Source organism: Myodes glareolus, chromosome 11 (assembly GCF_982192425.1).
Source record: "Myodes glareolus chromosome 11, mMyoGla1.1, whole genome shotgun sequence".
Lineage (NCBI taxonomy): Eukaryota > Metazoa > Chordata > Mammalia > Rodentia > Cricetidae > Myodes > Myodes glareolus.
Window position 1 is genome coordinate 13,909,555 of NC_142036.1, and position 6,839 is coordinate 13,916,393.

Genomic DNA, 6,839 nt, shown 5'->3' on the forward strand with positions numbered 1-6,839 from the left:
CTCCTAGTGTGCAGATGTGCATGCACACAAAACACCCATATAAATTTAAAAAAATCATAAAAACAAATCAAAGTAGAAAGTGATGATAAACACACCACACAGACACAATAAAAACACATATGGCAGCGGGCAGTTGTGGTGCACACCTTTATTCCCAGCATTAGACAGGCAGAGGCCAACCTGGTTTACAGAGCAAGTTCTAGGACAGTCGGAACTATACAGAGAAGCCCTGTCAGAAAGGCAGAGGAGGAAGAAGCTCTGACTAATCCTCTGCTGAAGAAAAGAGCCAGGGCTACAGAGCTTGCCCAGTGAGTAAAGTGTTTGTGGTACAAACATGAAGGCCAGGGTTTGGAGCCCAAAACATATATAAAAGTCAGGTGGGCTGTAATCCCAGCATGGGGGAAGGAGAGACAGAGGAACCCTGGAGCAAGCTGTCTAGCCAGACTAGCCCAAACTAGGCAAACTCTGAGTTCAGCAACTCAACATAGAAGAAGAAGAGTGAGTCGGGGAGGTAATCACATGTACATACGCCTACCTATGCATGTGTGCACGCCCCATGCACACAAGTGCCTACAGACATACAAACATGCATATACACATGTAACACACACACATATGTACATAACGCATAAAGTAAAACCAGAAAGCTAAGCAAGTACATGAAATTATACTCAACTTCAACAATCAAAGAAACACATGAGGTAGAATGAGCACTTAACATTCAGTGGCCTACAGAAGCTGAAGCAGATGAAGGGAATAAGGGACCCCCAACAGAAGCGCGAAGGCACTGGGCTGCAACTGTCACCCTGACAAGAGATTATAGACCTCACATTCACTGACCTGATCTGACTGTACAGCCAAGTTACTGTTCCAGAGCAGGACTTTTCCGGCTTCAGAGAACCAGAGATAGCTTGGGCGTTAGTCTCTGAGAAACAGAGAAATCGGTACACACATCTCACTGGACACGCACTTCAGTGGGAACACTCACAACGTGAATCTCTTAAAATGTTACAGAGCAGGCAGGGCGGGGAAACACAAAGACTTGTGTTAGCTGAAGCTACAGTTTCTGAAGTGAGTGCTAAGGCAACCCAGGGTGCCACAGGGAATTCTCGAGGAACACTGCAAGGCATCCGGGGGTGGGGTGTTTTGAGACAAAGTCTCATTGTGGCCTGGAACTCACTATATAGACTGAGCTAGCTTGGACTCACAGAGATCCACGTGCCTCAGCCTCCTGAGTACTGGAATTAAAAGTCTGTGCCATCCCACTTGGTTGTCTCGGTTGTCAGGGAGGGTAACACAGGGATGTATAGCCCGTCAAACGCCTCCTGGACAACTCGAGAGACCTCGGGGCTCCAACACTGGGCACACTCTCCTTCGGTTACCTCTTTAACAAACTGGGGTGCATTGCTATGATAAGAAAGCAAATTCCAGGCACAAGTCAGAGCCAATCAGGAAGCCCTGGTGAGACGCCCAATCAAATTAAAGCATGAACGTTAGACCCTGAATTCTTTCCATAAGCAAGTGCAGTTATTTAAGAAGTAAACCAAGGGTTTGTGTCTTTCACCTATTTCCAACCATAACTATTTTTTTCTTTTGAGACATGTTCTCATGCAACCCAAACTGGCTTCAACCTGCTATGTAGCCTAAGGATGACCTTTAACTTCTGAGTGCTGGAATTACGGGCATGTGCCACCACTCAGTTTATCGAGTGCTGGGAACAGAACTTGGAACGTACATGCTAGGCAAGAGCCCTACCAGCTGAGTCACACCCCTAACCCCATAATTCACTTCCTAGGACAGTTGAGAAATTCCTGTGTTGTTTGACCCAAACAAATCAACAGAACGATTGGGTCTTTCTTTTGCTGGTCTGTGTGTGTTTGTATGCTCATGTGCACAGGTAGAGGCCAGAGATCAATACTGGGTGTGTTCCAGTTTGGTTCTCCACCTTATTTCTTGAAACAGGGTCTCACTGAACCTGGAGTTCTCCAATTCACTAGACTGGCTGGTTAACAAGTGCCCAGGATCCTCTTGTCTCATTTCTAGTACCTGCTTCATAGGCAAATAACTCCAAACCTGGATTGTTACATGGATTCTGAGGATCTGAACTCAGATCCTCATGTTTGCATGACAGGCCCTTTACTCACTGAGCTATCTCCCCAGCCCTCTTTTTGACCAAAGGATGTCACAGGAAAGTACTGAGACACACATGGAAAATATTGTGAACAGAGAAAGCTCAGAGACCTCCAGGAGCCATGGAGCAGCAGCTAACGATCACTGCTGTGTCCCTTAGGTGTGTGGGGGTGAGAGGTGACACTGACTTATCTAGTTCCTGGCTCCCTGGCTCCCACCCCAGGGCTTCAGAGGCCTGACAGTTGTCCTTACGGTATCATCACATGGTCTCTAAGGTACAAGGGTGATGCACGGCCAGAGTGGTTCAGGAAAAGCCCTGGTCCACACAGAGGAAGCAGGGCTGCAGATAGACCACACTGGAAAAGAGTCTGGCCCACACCCTCTCTGAGATCAATAAATCTCCCGATTGCCAAGCACTGTGGTACTGTGACTTGCAGGCCCGTTCTCTTAGGATGAGTATGAGGGTACCATCATTCCCAGGTTAATCTAATAGTCACTTCCTGTTTGTACAACCTCAGGTGACTCCCCTGCCTGTTCCTGTGACCTCATTTTTCTGGCTGCTGCTTTGGGAGACCTGAGGCTCAGGCCTCACACTTAGATCTTGGCTTCATCATCACTCCCAGCGTGGTCCCACCCACACCAGGGTTCTCACCGATTCTCTGGTCCCAAACTCAATTTGAAAAGCTTGACCGCCCACCATGTACCCCACTCAAATGTCATGGTGAAGGCTGGCTGCGCATACCCTTAGCTTAATCAACTCTCAGACACTGGACACCATTCCTAGATCAACCAGAACCCATGTAGTTCCCCAGGTAGGCCTCACCTTCCTTTTGTTAGACCCCAGAATCTCTCCAAGTCAGAAGGGGACATTCACAATAAAGGGCAGGCCTAGGCCCACTATGCTCCGTTCTCTTTACCACCTTCCCCTCATGCAGGGCACTCACCACTCCAAACAAGTGCTGCTGTCTGCATCCCACCCACCCTCCACAGGCTTCTGTCAGGGTCTCAGCACACCACAGCCTCCCTCTGCCCAGCACCCTGCCCAGCACTCCCAGCTTCCTCCAGCCCACCTGCCCCACTGCATAGTGACTGTTCCCAGGTTTATGCTGTGGGCTCTCTACTCTGGCCCCACCCTGCCCCGACCCCATCAAAGAGTACCTAGTGATTTTTGGCCAAATGGCTAAGGGGAGAGACAAATAGGGCCAGAGAATGAGAGAACCATACAAAGAGTAAAGATGTCCCCAAACCCCCACCCTGGGCACCTAATACCCTAAGAACAGGAACAGCTCTGAGCCCAGAGTCCCTACAGGACAAAGTTTCAGAGTCACCTGCAGCAAGGTCTCACAAGACATGAGACTTGATGACCACATCTGAAGACATGGTGCACAGAGGTTGTGGGGTTGAGGGAACCAACACCAAGGGCATGAAGGTAGAGAATGTTGGCTGTGTTGAGCTGTAAGTCCCTATTCTAAGTACCCAATAACTTTTTTTTCTGCAAATGAGCAAAAGCAGGTATGGGTCACAGACCTTCAAATGGCAGGAAGACCCTTCCTGAAGGAGTGCAGCCTGAAGCAGGGAGTTGTCTGCCTGGCACCCCCTTCTCTGAGAGCTGGTGGCACTGCTCTCAAAGTTGCTGGCTGGTTTTAGACGCTTTGCCATCACTCTGAGAATATGCCACTGTGACTGACTCCTAATCCAGGAGGCCTTGCCCCAGTCCCAACTACTCTCCACAGCTCCACCTCTCTTGAAAGGCAGCATCCATGGCAAGATCCTGAAGCCATTCTCACTCATGATGGGGAGAGGGCTGTCTCCACAGCAATTCAGCAAGAAGCCAGTGGTGTCTGTGCTACGCCCTCTGCATATGAGTTATGGTTACGCAGCTTGTCATTCTTGTGGGACTTCTAGCAGTAGGGGTTGAATTATCTCTGACCCTTTTCCTCTCACCAGCTTGCACTGCACAGCGTTGATATGAGGTGTGTGCCTAGTCTTATTGTAACTTTTATGCCGTGTTTCGTTGATATCCCTGGAAGGTCTGCTCTTTTCTGAAGGGAAATGGAGGACTGGATCTAGGGGAGAAGGGAAGTCGTGGTGGGGGGTCTGGGAGGAGTGAAGGGAGGGGAACCTGTGGTTGTGATGTAATATATGAGAGAAAAAATTAAAAAGGGGGGAGGAGAAGAAGGGAGTCAGTGATGGGGGAACTGGGAGCTGTTCTGATTGGTGTAAATGGAATCCTCCATTAACATGTCCTACACCCCTCCTGGCTATGTAACCAGGCTGCTTAGCTTTCTCTAGTTAACTGGGAGACATCTAAGATGCCCCCTGATGCTACACTATGTCCAGCAAAAGGCTTCCTCAGAACAGTCTTTTATCTGTTAGAGATTTGAGATTCAGGCTGGTCTGGTAACACCGACAGGGGCAGCAGTGAAAACAGAACAAAGGTGGAAGGTGATGGGTGTTAGACTCAGGCCCATCACTAGAAGAGGTCTTGGAATTACCAAGCCTTGAAGTCAAAGGGTCTCAACACCCAAGGGTTAGGAGCTGTAATGCTATCTTGCATTACCTGCCGCTACCAGTGTTTCAAAGTTGAGTTTCGCCAATTGTTGAGTGTTGATTGCAGGCAGTAAAAAGCTAGAACAAGGTTCCTCTAACCCCAGCAGCTGGAGCTGTCAGTCTCTGGCTCCTCTAGTTCCCAGGGCTTTGGGATACAAGCTTGTGTCTATCAGTCCATCACGTTTCTGCATTCAAAAGCCAAGGGTTCCTAATGCTAGACCTACTCACCTACGGAATCCCATGGAATAAAATAACCCCAGCTAGCTAATTTGTTGGCAGCAATTGCCAAGGACCCATGATTAAACAGGAGCCAGTTATCACTCAATTTCTCTCTTAAATGATACCTAGACATCTCAGCCAAAGCTGACACAACAGGACGCAGAAGATGCTCAGTGTCCACACAGGTCCTGACCCGTTTGCCCAGGTTGACCAACCCACACCACATGAAGGACAAAGTTATATACAGCATCTTCATGGGACGGCAAGGTTGATAAACCCAGAAAACAGATGTGACATACAGGTTATGAGTCTAAAGTCAATGTTCAAGAGGACCTCAGCAGAGACCTTTCCAGCACCCACACCTCCTTGTTCTAGCATGAACTATGTGAATGAGGTTATTGTGTAAGTCTTTTCTGGTCAATTTATGTCTGGGTTTGTCTTCTGATACTAGGCACATCATCAGTCTTGCCTTATTATTGTACGGCCTTGTTAAATGTCATACCAAAACACAAGGGGTTTTTTATTTGTTTGTTTTTGTTTCTCTTTTTTGGCTGAGACAGGGTTTCTCCGTGTAACATCCCCGACTACCCAGGAACTCGTCTGTAGACCAGGCTGGCCTAGAATCAGGAACCTGCCTGCCCCTGCCTCCCCAGCACTGGGACTACTGGCGTGTGCCACAGCTCACCTAGCTTCTAGACCGAGCTACTACACTCAGGCTGCATCCTTCTTGGCTTCTCATAGCATCGTGGGTGTTTCTGTTTCCTGTAGTTAAACACCTGGCACCAGGTCTTCTGTGCACACAGCACTGATTCTCTGGGAGAGGCCCAGAAGTGGTCCTTCCCATCCAATGAGAGCAGTGTCCCAGCACCCACTTCCGGCCCTTAGCAGAAGCCTCCTTCCCATTCAACTGGTTGCCATGATGTCTTTCTCAATTCCTATCTTACATTCAGCTATCATTAAAAAAAAAAAAAAGATTTATTTTCTATGTACATTGGGAGTGGGTTTTTTGCCTTTGTTTGTTTTGGTTTTTCGAGAGACAGGGTTTCTCTGTAGCTTTTGGAGCCTGTCCTGGAACTAGCTCTTGTAGACCAGGCTGGCCTCGAACTCACAGAGATCCACCTGCCTCTGCCTGTACATTTGGGGTTTTGTCTACATGTCTGTCTGTGTGAGAATGTTGGATTCCCTGGACCTGGAGTTACAGTTGTGAGCTGCCATGTACGTGCTGGGAATTGAGTCCAGGTCCTTTGGAAGAGCAGCCAGTGCTCTTAACCACTGAGTCATCTCTTCAGCCTCCAGCTGTCTTTTAATTGCTATCCTGTTGCTCATCTCTATACCAAACCATTTACAAGTGTAGTCAACACTCCCAGGCCAAACTCTCTGACCCACAGCCCCAACCAAGATGGAGATGGAAATCAATTTCACACAGCATAAAGTGTTTTACCACTGATCCACATCCTATTATGTGGTCTTTTAACAAACTTTGATAAGAGTTGAAACTACCAAAGTTCCCCTCACAGTCAGCATATTTTGGTGTCAGGAAACCACCTCTGGTATTCCCCATGGTCACAAGCAGGGAGTGTTTGTCTTTGTATATTAGGTTCCCTTGGGTGGGAACCCAAGAAACATACAGCATGTCCTCACTGGTTTCAGAACAGGGTCCCACTGTCCACCTGCTGGCCAGAGCTTTAGTCCTTGTGCCAGGTATTAGATTCTCCTGACCTTCATCAGCTTGGGGGTGTTAGAGACAATATGATTGTTCTTCCCCAAAGTCAGGGGGTCCATAAGGCCTCATCTGTCGGGCTGCAGGTGGACCCTGGAGCGCCGTGTGTCATCAATGGTGTGAGCTCACCCTAGGACCTCAGGGTCCACCAAGATGGTTGTATTTGGTTTTATTCTTACTTGGTTGTGTGGGAGCGCAGGACAAAGAACAGCGAGACCAC